Source organism: Athene cunicularia (assembly GCF_003259725.1).
Source record: "Athene cunicularia isolate RWA chromosome 5 unlocalized genomic scaffold, athCun1 chr5_part1, whole genome shotgun sequence".
Lineage (NCBI taxonomy): Eukaryota > Metazoa > Chordata > Aves > Strigiformes > Strigidae > Athene > Athene cunicularia.
The window spans coordinates 9,349,714-9,368,434 of record NW_020799101.1 but is presented as its reverse complement, the minus strand read 5'-3'; the positions used below and the strand labels follow the sequence as shown (position 1 = coordinate 9,368,434).

Below are 18,721 nucleotides of genomic sequence, written 5' to 3'. Positions count from 1 at the left end.
GATGGCACAAAGCAGTAGGCAGTTCCTCCATCCATCAGCTGCGTGTAGATGAGAGTGATAATAAGATAATACGTTATTATCTTGTGGGTTCTTTCAGGTCACATTCTGGGACACATGCTCCCTAGTATTAGGTCAGTACTGTTTTCATGTTGCCACAACTGGAACAGGGTTAAAAGCTTTCTCCTTAGAGAAATCAACAAGTTAGATTGTCATTAAAAGATGCAACAGGATGTTTATGAACCACTAATGGCATATTTCTATGCTTGTTATTTGTGAAATACCTGTTAGTATGGGGAATAGGATCATTGATTTTCAGTAGGATTAAAACTAGTAACATATTTAGTCCTCAGAGCAATACCTAGGCATATTTACAAATCTGATCCTAAGGGAATTCTGGTTTTCATCTTCGTAAATAACTGCATCTTTATTAAAAAAAAAAAAAAAAAAAGTTGTAAAAATGCTTGTACAGGGATGTACTGAAGTACATGGTGAAATCTTGGCTTGTCTGTATTAGCTGTAGATCTCCAAGTTACTTAAGTAAAATCCTGATTTCATCCATGACGGGTACACAATAAAGTTATTGTCATGGGAGTGCATGATAGGATAGAATATCATGTTATTAATGTATAAAATATGTATTATTATTACTTCTCTAAATGAATGGATTTTTCTTAAAAGAAAGTCTCTGTGGTTTGACTTGAAACTGTCTCTAGCCTCTCCACACTAACTGAACCATAAGAGTCAAAAGAACTGTGAAAATTAGGGAAATTCCAGGGAAAAAAATATTCCTGGAGATTGCTCCACAGCCTTAAGTGGTGTTACTGAAGGAAGAATTTGGCCATTTGTACTATTATTTTAATAAGGTGATTGTGAATGTATAATTATTTTGAAATATCAGTTATGTAATTGAATTAGTTAACTTAGTGAAACAACCATTTATGCACATGCAGAATATCCGAATCCTATGGGACACAAAGAGATCCCTTTGGCTTGTTCTGTTTTCACTCACCCTGGTATAAATCAGCAATAAAATCTCAGAATTTAGTTGACAAGAAGTCTGAGTTCAATATGATTTATTCAGATTTGCACTGGAAAAACAGGGCAAAGTATGATCTTTCTGCCTTTACTACGTAGTGGGTTGGTCTTTGTTCGAAGGGCATTATGATCTGAGTTAATCTTCCTTTTTACTAAACTAGGAAAATACCATGGATTATATTATCATGAATTTTAATGTAAAGGTGAGGAAGAAAAAGCGTAAGTATGTCTCCGATCAAGGTTTTATGCTGGTACACTTACTATGCAAGATCTTGTTTTCTTTTCAGAAGTACAGTTCTAGATAATCACAAAAATTGCCACTTTGCTATAACAGATGCACTTACTGTATCTATAGAGCCTTTCTCCTATATATGGGTTTGTGAGCTGATGCAAGGAATAGCAATGAAACTACATCTGAATGTAATTATGGACTTTATTATTCCATCTATTCTTAAAAAAATACATTTAACTTTTCATATTATATTTTTTAAAATATTGAGTTTGGGGCATAGTGTACAGGATTATATAGGGTTTTAAAAAATATACTGGTATACAGAACTATAAATATGTTATATATCTGCTAGTTTCTAATAAGATCGTAAGTATTTTATATGTTGGTAACTTACCATGTTACTATAAAATTAAACTTCTTAGAACACTTTAGAGTACTCTAATATAAGAGCTTCCTTTCAGACTTCATAAACTTTTCATAGCCTTCACTCCACATACCAGGTCAAATTAAATTACGGCAGGAGTTACTGAGGTTTCTTAATTTAATAATTTGAGTTTCTATGCTTAATTTGAAAGCCATCATCAAATTTCTATGAATGATATGATTTAATTTTTACAATTAAGATATTATTATAGTCATTTTATACATGATATTTTTTGTTGTGATTTGGAAGAGGGGTTAGTATTAATTATACTTACAAGGAGATGGCAGGCAGTAAGTGTGAAGACTGTTACTCGGCCTGTGGTCAGATGCCCTTGCTGGCTGGCAAGTCTTTGTCTCGCGTGTGGTTTGCAGGACAGCCACGAGGTGTCTTTATTGTACTGCTGATTTTCTACACCAGGGATACTGAGACATGCCATGAGTACACAAGGTAACCGAGACTGCCCCCTCCCTTCGGCCGGGTCGTGGCACATTTGCACCAGAATAAATCAAAAATTTAAATCCCGTTCTTGAAATGTCAAGGCAAGGCAAGACCACTTGCAGTGTTGCAGAGCTCAACGTGGGTCTGTGGGAGCAGCACGGCCTTTGGGTCTGATTCGTTTTTGCTTTCTGATTAATTTGGACTTCTTGGGAAAAGGGTCTGAGTGTGACTGGTTTGGGCTTTGCACAGACGACTTGGATCATGCTGCATCTAAAGGTGTCCTGCTAGCAGTCAGGTTTGTGCATTGCAGGAGAGCTAGAGGGACCTGAACAAGGACCCAGTAGTGTCGGGGAAAAGTTTGTACCTCTGAGGTGAGCCCAAAATAAAGGGAAGCACATGTGTAGCTGAAGGAGAAAGAGAAGCTACACAAACCAGAAGATAGCCCTTTATGAGTGAACTGCTTGTAAAAGTAGCACGTGGAGGAAAAAAAGAGTAGGGCTGCTCACCCTACCAGTATGGCCTTGTGTTAGTGGTCTCTGTACAAGGTCAGTCCCAGCCCTCCAAGGCAAGACTTAACAGCTGGCCTTACCTAGGAATAAGCGGGGAGGAAAGGAATGAGTGAGCTCAGACAGTTCTCTGCAGAGACCACTCCGTGCAGGTTTTTGCCGTGTAATTTTCAACCCTATGGAAAGCCCCTTGCTTAAACCTGAGTAGAAATATTCTGTGCCTTAAAGCAGCCAAAGTTTCCGAAAGGATTTGGAGCTTCTGTGGCAAGCTGCCTCCATGAGCCATGAGATGGAGAGCACTGCTCTGCCAGCCTGTCACAGGTGAATAGCTTTCATATCCGTAGGCTGTAAAAGCACAGTGTGGTGAACATGAAATCAGAAAGATGTATGTACCCCCTATAGCTCTGCTTCTCTTTAATTCTCTGAACTTATCTATGTTTATGTGTAATAGTCTTTCAAATTTCCAGCTCTTTCAGGGATTTTAAATTTCACCTTTGCCTATCGCCAGGGCTTTTTAAGTGTAGAATTTTATAATGGAAGCACATTTCTGTTCAGGGGCTAACTGCACTCCATTTAAACACACTTTCAGTCACTCCCAGTTTAGCAAAAAATTTCCTTTGCAAATAACAGTATAATTAAAGATAGTTAAATGCAGAAGCACCATAAATACACAGGGCACCCACATTACAAAGCATTTAGAAGAGATGTCTTTGTGTCTAGAAGACATAGTTACAACACTGGAGCATGCATGTGAGTTCCAGCAAATACAGATTCAAGCCATGAAAAGTTGCTTAGCACTTAGTTGTTGTTTCCCAAAATTAAGTTGAAAGATTTAATAACATTTTGTTTGCTTTTGATTCATGCTGGTTGCACACGAAGAGTAGCACTAGCAAAGTATGGCAAAGAGGCTGCAGCAGGACAGATAGAAACCTTGAGGCTGTGGTCCTGTTTCTGTGCTTCTGCCTTATTATACACTGGTTTTCTGGTATAAAATTAATTTTATATATATACATATATATATATATATATATATATATAATTATAATTATAATTATAATTATAATTATTATGACATTCTTTAACTGATGTGGGAGCACACAGAATTGTGGAGGTCTTCTCACCCTCCCTGACCTGTTTATGTTCATGACAAGCAGCTCCACCACAGCACTTGCGGTGGAGAGGCATTAGTGGGGTTTTGACACTCCCCAGCTTGCCAGTGCAAACCCAGACGTACGTGGTCAAACAGCCCACAGACAGTTCAGCAGGAAGAGTGTAATTAGTTTACTGAGAAGAAAAGGGATAAACCTTCAAGTAAAATCCCAGACAAGGATTTAAAGGCTCGGAACAGAGACATGTCCTTTGGCTGGATGCACCCGGGATTGTCTGCATTTACTTATCAATCTCTTCTGTGGGAAGGATCTCAGAAGCAAGCAGGCCTTCTGGAGCATCCTTGTGGAAGCTCACTCAGTGGGCTTATGTCCCCTGACAGCTGTGGAATTGCCTCTGCATTACTGAATTTGGGCCAGGGTGCTACAGCATTGATCCCATCTATGCACTGAAATCGATGGGACGTTTTGCCCAATAAAAGGATGCAGGAATGGCCCTTAGTTTTTTTCTGACTCCTGACTGTAAAGAACAGTGAAGCCTCTCTTTAGTATAAACACTATTTGCAGCCAGGCTTGTTGCATACGTTGCCTGTAAAATACAAAATGAAAGCTTACAGCCTGAAGAACACAGACAGATCTGCTACAGAGGCCTCGCTTCTGTGACTGTCCCCTGGGCAGAACTGTGAATGCAAGGCTTTGTCTATTGCCTTCTTATTTAATTTTGTATAAAGTTGATAGTCAAAAAAAAGCAAACAAAACTTTGAATCTCCCCATCTGTGCACGCATGCAGACATTTAAAAGCTAGCAGTACTGCACCATTCCGAGCGCTTTTGCCTGCAAAGTGTCACACTTTTCATCTACCATTTAATTCTTTTAAATGGATATTACTCTTCTTCCCATTATGGATTTCCATTGCTTCTATGAAACATTATTTGCATAAAAGGAACTGAATAATTGATAGAGGATATGAGCAAGAGCTAGCACACAGCTTGGTAGGGGTTTGCTGGTAATCCCAGCGAGTCCAACACATGGCTCATAGCTCATTTAATGGGATGGAAGCTGACAGGGTTTCCTTGTACCGCTGCTGCAGAACTCAGCGCTGCTGCCTGACCTCCTTGTACTTAGCTACTCTGCTTGTTGCTGTCACTGCTCTTTTCCTCCATTAACGGGAAAATTCTTAAAGGAAGTGATACAGTATGCTACAATTTGTGTTCACATACACAATCAAATACTACTGCATTTGAGGTCTGGCAGGTTTATTCTGTTGCTTTTATAAAATAAAAAGGAACAAAAATCTTAAATGGATCATACCATTAAAGGCAGAGTATGGGAACAGCTTTCATTTACAAGTTTGTAGAATTCAAACCTAAGTTCAATCTTGAGGCTAGGTAAGGGTTTTATCCATATTAAGATTTTTTTTTTGTTGGAAGAAGTCTGTTGAAACTGTAAAACTCACACTATGCAGATTTTTTCCTACTGTTCTGTAACAGAAGTCTGAAAATCTTCTGCATTTTAGATGTCTCCACTTAGTGAGATGACTGTCAGAATGAATATCTGTATTTCTGAAAAGAGAAAAAGCCATGGAAGTAATACATCTTGTAAATAAAATATGTTTGGCAGTTGCATGAAAAGTTGTCTAAAAATAAACTAAAATCAAATAATTTTTCTTTTAGAGCTTTCCACAGTTCCAAAGTATATATTTTTTAATGATAAGCGGCAGTATTAGGAGAGCCTGGAAACAGCTGGAACGATTAGTATTTTGTTTGGTGAGGAGCCGTCTCAGCTGCTCTGACAAGCAAGCTGCCATTTTCAATGTAATCACTTTTGATTCTAAAGCACTTGCTTTGCTTTTAACTTTGTGCAAATCCCTCTTGATATTTCTCTTTTTAAAGCAGATGCATTTCCATATGTCCATAAAAGTTTCCCTGACAATTCAGCATGCTGTTCAGAATGACTTCCCTTATTCCTCTTGGGTGAATTGTGAAATGAGGCTGCTTTGTTTATTAAGTGTACATGTACATAATGTAAAACATACTTAATATCCTCAACCACTGCACAGATGTTTTTATGCTGAAAGGACATTCAAAGTTTCGCTGACTTAATTAACTTTTCTTTTTCTCCTATTTGTAAAGCAATTTATTAAGAACCCCTCCTATTCCTGATAAATGTTATTCCATGGTTCAAATGTTACTCTTAAAAAGAAATAAGTTTCAGTATTCTCTGAAAATAAATATTTAAGAATAAAAAATATTTTTTTAAAAGAGAAAATCATGAAAATGACTGATCCAGATACTTCTGTTCATTCTGCCATTTTTTTCTCTTCAGAACTGTGCCCTGATGTTTTGGAGGGAAAAGGCTTTTTGCAACAAAAAGCTACTGCATGGTGTATTTTGTTAATGTCTCAATATTTTATTCCTCAAAATGTTTTACACATGCTTCTTCTATTCTTCCAATAATAAGTACCAAACAAATATATATCAGTAGCATTTTTAAATTTCAGTTCTTATTCCTTCCCATCAATTTGGCTGAAAACAGGTATTTGCAAACACTGGTAGCCTAATTTCTTATGGCCTTTCATTTTTTATGAAGTGTTTTCAAAAGACTTCAATCAACCTTAATGGTGCGTTTTTAGTTAAGGAAACAGAATGGAGAGAAGTCAATTTAAGCTCCCCAATGAACAAGTGTGTACAGAAAAAAAAGCCATAAATGGGTTTAGAAAACAGAGCCAGTACAAGCAAAATGCAGCGAACAGAGCGCTCAGGGAAGCCAAGATATAATGGAAAGAGTAAAATACTGCAGAGCTTTTTAAACTATATACAATTGGAACAATGGACTGGACCCAGACATCTATGTTAAACTGTTAGAAGATAGGTGAAAAGCAAGCTGCAATTCTGTAACTGCGGCTAGAGAATACTAGAATGGAAGGGCTTAAAGCTGAAGCAAATGAATGTGGGGTAGTTTAGCAGCATAGAAATCAAGTCAAAATTGGCATATTTCACTGTTTAATGTACCATGTGAAGAACCATCTCCTGGCTTTCTGTATTAAAGGACTATTAGTACCAGCCTCCTTAATGAAGCTGCTTTAATGCCACCTGTGAAATAATAATACCTTTTTTTGCACACCTATTTTTACCAAAATACTTTAAAAGCATTGAGTAATTAAGTAATGTAGCCTCTGTGAGAATACATTATATAACTACAAAATACATAAAATAGAAATACACCTGGGAAACTATTACCCAGTGGTTGTTTAATTGTCTCCCATTATTTAAACATGGCATTAATAATACATCTAACATATTTTTCCAAAGCATCACAACCTCACTGGTAAAAGGGTAACTACATAAATATTAAAAATCCAAAGACTAAAGTAATTCAGCCCTGCTAATCCAGATGCATGCTCTTGGTTGTCTGGGCCCCACCACCTCTTTGAAACAAACTACTGTACAGGGTACCAGTGATTATTATCACTTGTATCATAGCGTATCGGTTTATACTTCACTTTTATGCATGCTTACAGCTGAGTGCAGTTGTTTTTAATGTCTGCCTTACACTATGATTCAATCCATTTGGGTAGCTTAATGCAAAGATTTCGTAATGTACACAGGGATGAGTAGCGCTAAGGCAACGAACATAGTACTCATTATTCTTTTAACGGGAATGTCAACAAGAAGAGGAATTAGAGAGGAAATCGTTGTAACTCCAAAAGAACATCTGACTAACCACTACAGATGACATGTTTTTTCCCTTTTTATCCTCTTCATGATCCATAAAGCAGGATTTTTCCAAAACAATTAATTTGGTTGCCAAACCCTTCTTAATTCTAAGGAGATTTAAAACTCATCTACTTGGAGTCTGGCTCACGGAGCTAGACCCACAACCGGATTACAAGCTATTCCATCATATGGCTGTTGTTAGCCCAGTTGCTGCTATGTGGTACATAATTGGACTGTTTAAAAAGAAAAAAAAAAAAAAAGGAAGATATATCCAAGTCTTCTTTACCCTAAGCACTCTGGCACCTCTGCATTTTATTATTTGTGTTACTTTTTTTTTCTCAAAATAAAAGCTCAGCAGCCTGAGAGAGAGAGTTTCCAAAAACTTCTTACAAGTAACCTTGATATGCAGTCCCCAAAATAAACCTTAAAGCTCTAAACTGAACAATCGACAGCAATGGGCATTCCAATCCTACAGCAAAACTGAGGCTGAAGTTAGTAAAATGGCTCTTCTTTGTGTCGGGTGTTGGAGAGCATATGGCAAATTTCCACTTAACAAAAATCTTGATTTGCAACACAAACTAAGTCCCGTGTTAATTCTTCTAATTATTGTATGTGTGTGTTTGTGTGCACGCAAGCACGTGTTGTTTTCTTTCTTTAGAGGGAATCACTGACCTTAAAAAAGCCAAGGCAGATTTAAGTCCAGATTCACCCCTTTGTAACATCACTGACTTAGAGCTGGGGTCACAGTAATGTTTTCCTTCTCTCTGCTAGTGGTGCACAATGTTCTGCTTTCAATCGTTGCAAGCCAAGGTAGGGCCAACAGTTAACGTCTACACTGAGAGCTGTGGTCTTGGGCCTCTGATGATCCATGTCAGGGCCCTCCTGAATACAACACAACCAGCACCTGGACTTCGTGCACGTTATCTTTACGTGGGAACTGTAAGGCCACGGAAGATGGATGGATGTCCCAAAGTCTTGTCCTGAGATGGCACTGGAAGCGTTCATGGGTCAGCTGGTTTAGAGATACTGTTGAAATCCTGAGATTAGGATTTCACCCTACAGTATAAACAACTCGATTGCTTTGCTGGCAACCTCATACCCTTTATGTTCCTCAGTGTATTTCTTTTATGTACTCTAGTCACGTAATTGTTATTAAGCTTGTAAGCATAATCTGTGGAAGCCCAAAAAGCGCAGCTGCATGCCCATCTCACTGCAAAATTAACAGGAACTGCTTGTCTCTGATAGAAGAACTGTGGTCCTAGGCAAGCGCATTAATGGAAAGGTGCTGCTTCTTCCATTAACTTAAAAAAGTTATGTAATATGCTAGTATCCATTCAAGGTGTTGCTTTAAAATTTTTCTTTGCCATCAAAATACACTCCTTGTGTTATTTTGTAACTGCCACATGCATGGCCCCACTCAGATCCTACAACATTAATATGAATATATGCATGTGTGAGAACAAAAGTTTCCAATAAGTAAATATATCCCTTTCTTCTGCAGAGACCTATAACAGGGGTGTCTGCTGGTGTCATTTCTTCTGTTATCCCTTTAGTGCACCCAAAGAGATGAACCCAGCAATAAATCAGTGCTCGCTGTTGGTAATATTCTTCTGATTTAGCAAATCTAAACCACTTCCAAAAATTAGGTGCTTGCTCCATTTATCGGTATCTTCACTCATCCTGTCCCTTTCTAACCTGGTTTGTGACTGAGCATGATATTGACTGCACTAGATGCAATTGTATGGGGGTTTTTTTGTGTGTTTTGGCCTTTTATGACTGTTATTCCCAGGTTAAATACAAGCTGACTTCACAAGAGTAACACAAGAGCACCCTGGAATGACTCTAGGCCTGACTGACCAATATGCATCAACACTGACAAAATACATGGGGCAACCCAGGATTTTGGAAGAAATAATGAATAAATTACAGAAAATGGAGTCAACGTGGTGTTTGAAGTGCAGCTTGGACTGATTATTAGAAGACAGAATACAGCACAGTCCAGATAGAATATCTGCCTGGGAAAACCCTATTCATTTTGCAAACAGAAGGGATGAAATACTGTAAGTCAAAGGGATGCTGATGCACGCGAGGACCAATCGTAAATTCTTACATAGCAGCCCTGCTTTTACTTACGGTTGAGTCATTTAATTGAACCATCTAAAGTTTGGTGAGCCAGGAAATAAACTGCTTAAGGTAAATATTTAAATTCAAGTAAACTCTTTTAAACTATTTTCTTCAGAATCAAAATGCACTGGTATCAGATATTCACATTTGGGTTTCAGTTTTCCAGCTTGTAATAAGAGTCCAAGTTTATCCTTGTCTAGTAAATGCTACCCTGTCCCAGAAGAGGAGTCATCTCACAGTGCCCCTACCCTGATGCTGATCCTCTTTGGAGAGGAAGGCTGAAGTGTGAGTTTATGATGAATTCCAGCCTCAGAATTCAAGGTGAGATTTCTCCTCCCCATCTCTGATGAGCACCTTTGGCACTCCCTCCACTGCTCTGCTCAGCAGCATGTGGGATCCAGTGTGCCCTGCCACAGAAAAGCACAGGGAAATTCTATTACCATTTCTCATCCTTACTCTCTCCAGGGCTCAGAGAAAATGCTCCTTCTTCACTTCCTTTTTGTGCAGCTCATTCCAACTTCACCAACATTAAATAACAATACCCCTTCTAGTCCCTGGTTTGTTCAGTATGTTACATCATCTAAAACCAAACAAACTGCAGCATTTCCTAAACCAGAAATTATTTTTTAAAAAATTCAGGCTCCTACATGGTCTCTGTGTTGCTCACCAATCTATCCATCTGTCTGCATGGCATGTCACCAGCTCTTAAATTGACCTGATCTTTATCCGGGATACCAAATCAACAGGGACTGGTTTGGACTGACAGTCTCAGTAACTGCAGGTGTCACTTCTGCTAGAAGTCCCTCTGCATTGACAGCATTGCTTTTCTTGCTAGGCTGCTATCTCAGGTTGGTATTTCACTCCCGTTGGCCTTTTGGCTCCATTTCAGAAAACAACAGAGAGGTATTAATGCAGACCCATAGAGTTACTAGTGAATATAAAATAATAAACATTGCATTTTTAGGTACATAATTTTTATGTAGATATGTAAATTTGTTCCTTCCAGTTAGGAGTTACATATCTGAGGTACACAAAAAAGTAAGAAAAGTTAAGTAAATCACAAAACTCCCATTGGTTTTACTGCAACCAAAATTTGTCCTTAAATATATTTTTGCTACAGCTGTTCTAAAACAAGCAGGTTAGGACCCATTTTTCCATCACTAGTTGAGTAGCTTCCAAGGAACCCTCACTGAAATGAATGAGATTTCTGCTAGAGACATTATCCATCATGATTCTGGGTACCAGGGTAAGGTTCTGAGAGCAATGACTATGGTTCTTCTGTATTTTTCTTTCTTTTTGTAGTTCCATATGTGAGTGATCTAGCTGGACTTGCTTGCTGACACTACACTGGGAAAGGCTTCTTATTGAGGTCATCACAATTTGTAAATGACACCTAAAATTCCTGGCTTAGAAGCAGCCTGTTTCCTTTACAAATTCCTCTTCAGTGGGCATATTTGTTCTGCAGCCTGCACAAACCAACAAGGTATTGGTCTTCTTTTCAGAGATCTAGGTAGCTTATGTAGTGGATTGAGGAGAGCAAGTACCAGGTTTTGTCACTGTAATCGTAATTCCTCTCTTAGTCAATTGTTATACAGGGAAAAGTAAAATTTTAAATCTTTAATCTGGAAAGAATTTATTTAGGTTCTTGTTTTCTAAAATGACCTGGATTACTAGCATTGATTGTATCTGAGTGGAGAGATCTTCTACTAACTTCCTATTAATTAGCATTATAATGCAATGGTTATATTTAGAGCCCTTTTCATTAAAAAAAAAAAAAAAAAAACTTTAGAAGAAAAAAGTGTCTTATGCAAAGAAAATAGTAAGATGAGAATGACATTGATACTACTTTGGGAAAATTGCCGTAAGACAAAGCTTGCATCACTTCTGTGTACACAACACAGCCTCTCCATCTTACAGTCTTCACGGCAGCGAGCAGAGAAGTCAGAGCTGGTTAAGGGAGGGTCAGCCAGAGCTCACGGTCCTCCCGTGTCCCTCTCAGCACACCAACATGTGCCAGGGGAAGGGCAGCGGCTGGGCCAGCGCTCGCTCCCCAGCGGGCAGGCAGAGCTGGAGGCAGGGAGGCTCTGCGGAGGCCAGGGGAAGCAGGTGGCCCTTGGGACTGGGCTTCCACAGGGGTCGGGGCTCTCGCAGGCTGCAGCAGGGAGGAAACGGAGACCCTGACATTGAACTGAGCACAGCTGGGCACTGCCCCGCACATGGCCCTGCTCTCAACCCCTCCTCCAGCCCCACTGTTTTGTTGTGGTTGTTTGGGGTTTTTTTAAGTAAACAGTCTGTTTTGCACATACATCACATCAAAAAGCACTGATATTCTAGTAAGGAACTTAATACAGTATGTTCATCTTACTTCCCAATTACTTCTTATTCATAACTAAGAGGATAAAGACCAGCAAAAGTTATGGTATTACACAAATGACATGCAGACGAGCATTTGCACCAGGGGAAACTTAGTCACTTAAATCAGTATTTAAGTGCGTTTAAAAACTAAGCTGCTAATTTCTAGGCACCACAGAGTATTATGACAAATGAAAACATCTACAAGAGCTCTGAAAGCTCATTGTACTGCTCTCTTTGCAAAGAAGGCTACAAAAGTGAGACCACTTCAGCACATCAGGAAATTTCTGAATCATGTACTGAAACCTTTACATGCTTATCAGAAAGTTCTTGAAAAAGTATCACTCATGGGCTGTGCATTCTGCATAGGAATAGGGTTATAATTAGACTGGGATAATTATTTCCAAATTTCCCTGTTTCCATTCCTTCCATTTTTATGGTGTTTTTTTTTAGCTTGCTTGTATTTTCTGTTCTTTTGTTACTATACAGTCTGCTGAGATTCTTCATCAGATTAAGCTTTACAAGAAAACACATGCACAGTGCAGCACACAGCTTTTCTACTGTGCAGAGAAACAACATGAAATCTGCAGCGGTAGAGAGCCATCCTAAACTACCCCGTACTTACACTGGCATTCAGGCTCTGTCAGGCTTCTTCAGGGGCAGTAATAACATTATAATGGGACTGGGAGACAAAACTGTCAAATTCTTTCCAAGACAATCTTCCTGGCTCATCAGCATAGACAATCATTCCTTTCACTTCTGGAGTAATAGGAAGATTTTAAGCAATATCTTTTGATTTGAGTTGGACTTGAAAAATGACATAGCTGGGGGCCTTATTTGAAATGCAACGAGACTGAAATGTAAAGCGCAATTTCCCATGCAGTCTGCAGAGAGAATGAGGCACTTGTCCCAGTTCTCTTAATTGTCTCTGATTGCTGTTTGTGTAGCACAGTCACTTCCTCGTCTTCGAAATCACCTTCAAGGGCTCCAACATTTTGCACTTCACTGTTTTAAATCAAGAAGGGCTAAACACCCACCCATTCAACCATTATGGCTCTTTTATGTTATTTATGTGGTTTATGCTATTAGGCTTTAAAATTTTGTTTATTTAATTGGCCTTAACAAGTACTTAAGTAACAGGTTTGAGGACACATCAGTGGGACTCAGCACATGTTGATTAAGGTATGCTTAACCTGACAGTTAATATTTTGTACCATTTTCCCAGCAGCCGTTACTGTTATGGAAGAAGTGCTAATTTTCCAAAAATGGTTAGAGCTTGATTATTATGTTGGTTCTTTATTCACATGGCTTCATTATTTTTTTGGCACTGCTCTGTGAGAGATGAAGTAGTGCTATTATTTCGACTCCCAACTCCTTTCAGTCTGTTGCAATCATTTATGCACATGTGTGACATTACTCAGAAAAGCAATTCTGTTTGGCTTCAAATGAGACTGGGCAGATGAATACACCCCGTAAAACAAGCTGCTCACCTTCAGGAGTGACCACAGTATTTTCTGGCATATATCTGCTGAGGTGAACAAGAAACAGTAAAAATCACGGTTGTATGTCCCATCAAATCTTCTTTGTCTAAGTAAATAGCTTTTTTTCACAAGAGAAGTTCTGCCAGCTGGAAGCCCTAGAGCCTCTCTCATTTTGGGGGGAGTCCCAGCAGCCAGATAGTTAAAGAAGGGAAAGGGAAGGTACTGGAAATTTCTGGGAAAGGTTGCAGGTGAGTGGAAGTCAGAGAGGCCACTTTAGCCTCTAAAACAAGAAAGTCTGTTTCAGTCTGTGGCTAGAATATTAGAAGCTGGTACTCCCAAGTTATCTGACACAGCAGAAGTCCAACTTAGCTTTTTACATCAAATTATTCATGAAAGTCAGCAGGAGCTGGAGATAAACTATTCATTCTGTGCATATCTATGTGAAAAGAACTCTCAGGAGAGATCACCAAGGTCCTGCCAAGAAAACAAGTGGAAACATTTTAAGAATGGGAGGAAACATTTATAATTGAAATCGCCAACAGTGTATTTTGATTAGTTAATTCTACCAGAATAAAGATGCCACGTTTCCTGACGAGTGGGTGGCACAGGGGAGCGCAGAGGGTATGAGGGCTGGAAAAATTATCACTATCACCCTAGTGTATTCTGCCAGCCTGCTCTTAAACATGACACCACTGGGCCTCTGTGTCCCTGATGCTCAAGACATCCTGACCTGACCAGAGAGTACCCAGGTACACCTGCCACCTCTCTCCTTCATTTCTTCCCTAGTTGCCAATACTACTTGTCATCATACTACTATCAGCTTCTCATGGAGATGCACCTAAACCAACGCCTCCTACAACCAGACACTCATCCAGAGAGATTCCAAGACCACGTATTGAGTAGCCTCTGATTCCCTAACAGTACGATTGCAAAGGAAAGGCAGGACTGCAGCCAGAAGCTGTCTCTCTTTTGCCTTCCTTCACTGAACAAAAAAGTTGAAATGCTGATTGAATATTATCTTATTGTTCCACGCCTTTTTGTTGTTGTTATTCACATTATCATGGCAATTCTGTCCGGTCATGGATCTGAATGTGCTGCACATGGTTCCTGCCCCAAGGAGCTAACAACAGGGCAAGAGATGGATGGGCAGAGCCCAACAGACCACAGGGAAGGAAACAATCAAATAAGCCAGGTTAATATGTGTTCAGGGGATCCAGAACACCTGTGCTTAATAAAATAAGACTCCAGTGATGTTAAAGACAGTGCCAGTTTCAGACCATTTAAGCTAACTTTGTTCCTTCCCCACAAAAAGAAAGTTAATGCCACATAAAATGTGAATTTTCTTTAAAGCCCCTAGTCTAGCAACAGGGAAAGGGAATAAAAGATGTTTTTAAAATAAAAGCTTTTGCTTTAAATACTGCATTCAAAATGAAAAGTATTAACTGTTTTTCGTTCTTTATCTTTAATAATATGTTAAGGGGTTTCTTAGCAGTAGTTGTGACAATGGGAATAAGTCAGGGTTAACTTGGCAGAAACCCCAAACCACACTTAGCTGTTCCCTATTGTAACAGTGAACAAAGGTTTTATTAACATCTTACCCCTTGTCGGGCCCAAGAGTCCCTCTTTTCAACACAACAGGAGCTTTGAGTCTTCAATTTGCAGCTCTGTGGAGGGGATTTATGCCTTCAGATTCAGCATGTTGTTCAGCATTTGTTTACATTTATTTCCAAATGTCCCCATCAAAAGTTATCTATGAGAAGCACAGACATTTAAAAAAAATAAGTATTTTTAAAATGTATCCAATATAGGCACAAAATCAACACATGAAAAGCCTTCCAACTCCAAAACTGAGCTGCATATAAAAGACAGGATGGAGGATGGGCTGTAGGTCATGAAGTCTGCAGTCAATAATAGCAGCAGAGGAAAACCAGAGCAAAAAACCCTTCGTTGAAAAAATCTTGCTCCCCAGGTGCCTACTCGTTCAGGTGCCTCAGCAAATCACAGCTGTCAGGCTATCAGGAGGAGAAAAGGTGTCACACTGCTTGCTAAGACAACCAAGTAGTTGCGTTTATCACCCCACCATGTTGGTGGGCCTCAGGGGTGCAGTTACCTCCATGGCAGGCCACAGCCTCTGCTGCTCCCGGGTCAGAATGTTCCCTACCAAGCACTCTGTGCTCATCTAGTCTGAAAGGTACATTGGAAACAAAGAAACAGAGATTTTGGGCAAATGGAGGTAGCAGGCTTCATAGGAGGTCTGAAAGGACCCTGGGGACTTTAACAAAATATAGCCAGCAATTGGCTCCTGTGCCTATTCTCCTGAAACCCCCACTGAATGGGATCAGATAGAAACAGTCTGGAGTGACCCAGTGGGATCTTGTGAAAAGCTGACAAGCTGACAGCAGAGGCTGCACAGTGAGGTTAAATGTATCCTCCTCAGCTGTAAGGGAGACTACTAATAAATCAGCATGCACCCACAGCATACTCATCTCTCAAACAGGCTGTCCTTGCCTCCAGCACTCAGCATCAACGCTATCCCAGTCCAAAACAAAAGTGATTCATTCACTGATTCTTGAGGACCCACCATATTGCCAGTCCTTTGTCCTTGCTGGATTAAAGATGAGGCAGTTTTGGAAGGACAATCTGCTGGCAAGAGATACTTCAAGACCAAGCATCCAATAGTCACTTGGAAAGAGAAACCTGCAGCTTGCAGTCCTTCACAGTAGAGCAGTGATCACAGCCCAGACCTTTGGCTTCCCCCCAGCTGGGAGGGACAGGCACCTCACGCACAGCCCTTCCCCACAAGCACTGTTTGACTTGAGCCCAGAGGCCGTCCTTCCTAATATGTCAAGGTTTCCTAATCCAGTTTAGTATCCAAACATGTCAGCATTTCCTGGTGCATTCTGTGCTCAACTTCAAGGGCACAAGAGCATGTTGTGAGAAATGTGTTCCCTTCCTTTGTGGAAACAGCTGGCTTTGCAATCATCTGCTGGCTCCCTCTCCGCAGAAATGCACCTTTGTGGCTTCAGAGCACTGCGAAGATGCATCCCCCCCCCCCCCTCCTTTCTAGTGGAAAAACTGAAGGCAAAGGGATTGGTGTGTTTTATTTCAAATGGGAACCTGAAAAACACTGACTGCATCGAGTTACAGGAAAATTAACTTGTTTTTCAAAGCAAACAGCAATTTCTCAGCTTTTTCACTGGGGTCTCTGTTTCCAGTTTGTGTTCCAGCTGCCGTAAAATAGCAAATAAAATGGGCTGCTCTCCTACCTCGAGAGGGCACCACGAGATAGTTGGAAAAAAGGAAGGGACATAAACAAGCTTTACCTCGGGCACCAAATATTCCTGTCTGAGGATGTTAAATTACAGTAATTAGCAATAATCACATAAACAACAGGAGCTTCCCTTACCTCACTTCACCCCTCCGAAGAATGGAGTCTGCTTCATTAAAACCTCTGCTTCCCCCTTAATCCCAGGGACCCGTTGGTGGGTGCTTCCTTCAGAGGCGTGAGGACCTGGATTGACCACCACCACTTCCCAGTGCTGCTGCCAAGATGCCGGGTCAACGTGTTAACTGCAAAAGGAAAAACATATTATCATGAATCATCTGACTTCAAAATGGAAATTTTAAAAGGGGAAAAAAGTCTTAAATGTTAACAGGATCAATTAAACAAACTGGAGCCTATTGTTACTATAAGTACCACTATGTTTTCTGTAACAACTCTGACCTACTTACAAGAGATGAGCTCTGCCTATGAAGCAGGATTGAGGGGTTTTTTTAAATAATCATATTTTCCCTCCTACCACCTGGTATCCAACCAACGGAGCCTGAGAGTACCTAATTTGAAGTGGAAAGCTGAGTTTAGCCGATTTACTGAAGGTCAGATGAAACCACATTTGTTTAAAGAAAATTTTCTACTTTTTTAGCCTCGAAGCATCTCAGTGCAGTAACTTAAACACAAGGCCATTCTTCCACCCTCCAAATCAAAGCATCCCAGCAGGGAGGTGCAGGGCACTGCACTTGCAGACCATGCAGACATCAAGGCAGCCCCAGGCAAGGCACTAGGCTATGTCCAGCCATGCAAGGAATGGAGCGGAGAGGTTAATATCTGCAGCCCCGATCTTCATGAACCCAAAGAGATTCACACTACCATGACATGATGACACTATGACCTGACCTGCTCCAACAGTGAAGTTAGGAGTGAGCAAATTAGTTTTAAATATCTTAAATTAATTTTAGCAACACTTCTACTTCCTTTCTTTGCTACATCCACTTTATAATGTGGTTATTCTGGTCGCACACCTTATTGACAAATCTAATTTTTGGTGCTACTGATAAATTTGGGCATAAAACCTGAAGGAAACCAAAGAAATTTCAAAACAAATTAGTAAATCTAAAAAGTAAGTAAGCTATGTTTATCTGTTAAAAATTAGTCAGTGAGTTTGGGTAAATAAAGGTAACTAAAGGGGTTTGAATCGTTTTATTCAGCCTAGAGAAGAGGAGGCTTCAAGGAGACCTTATAGTGGCCTTTCAGTACTTCAAGGGGGCCTATAGGAAAGCTGGGGAGGGACTCTTTATCAGGGGGTGTAGGGATAGATGAAGGGTAATGGCTTTAAACTGACAGAGGGTAGTTTTAGATTAGATATAAGGAAGAAATTCTTCCCTGTGAGGGTGGTGAGGCCCTGGCATAGGTTGCCCAGAGAAGCTGTGGCTGCCCCCTCCCTGGCAGTGTTCAAGGCCAGGTTGGACAGGGCTTTCAGCAACTTGGGCTAGTGGAAGGTGTCCCTGCCCATGGCAGGGGGGGTGGAACTAAATGATCTTTAAGGACCCTTCCAACACAAACTATTCTGTGATTCCATGATTCTATGAATGTGCTTAATTTCTCAGTGTGGATGAAAGAACAAGCCTGGGTACTCCTGGCCTCCAAATGGTTTGAAAATACAGGCTGCCTCCAACACAAAGGCATATTCATTACTGGCTCCTCAGAAACCAGGATTATGCTCCTGATGTCCTTAATGTACTGTCTGAGCCATCCATTATAGACCGGAAAGTCTGGATTCAAGGTAGGGCCCAAAGTAACAAATCTTCACAGTTGGGTGTAAATCCATGTTGTTAATTGATGACTGTCCAATGTGAATGGCAAAAGTAGAGGAAGACAATAAGAGCTGTTTTCAGACTGCTCCATGAAGCTCTAGGTCCCTTCTACCCCCAAAATTAACAGGATCACGATAAAGGTAAAGAAAAAAAACCCAAACATATTCAGGACATTTGGCAATCTGATGGCAATTCCAGTCAGTGACATTTCACCGC

The 18,721-nt window shown here is 40.1% G+C and overlaps 1 long non-coding RNA gene across 2 annotated transcripts; it reads right to left on the bottom strand.

Moving 5' to 3' along the window:
* Positions 1-6,162: 6,162 nt before the first annotated feature.
* Positions 6,163-17,118, bottom strand: LOC113480702. 2 transcript variants are annotated; one of them, XR_003398513.1, is made up of 4 exons: positions 16,821-17,118; positions 15,013-15,164; positions 13,424-13,888; positions 6,163-9,988 (listed from the first exon to the last, which is right to left on the bottom strand). It is a non-coding gene; the product is annotated as an uncharacterized LOC113480702 (long non-coding RNA). The 2 variants fall into 2 exon arrangements; XR_003398512.1 differs by lacking the exon at positions 6,163-9,988 and having other exon boundaries at positions 13,255-13,888.
* Positions 17,119-18,721: the final 1,603 nt, after the last annotated feature.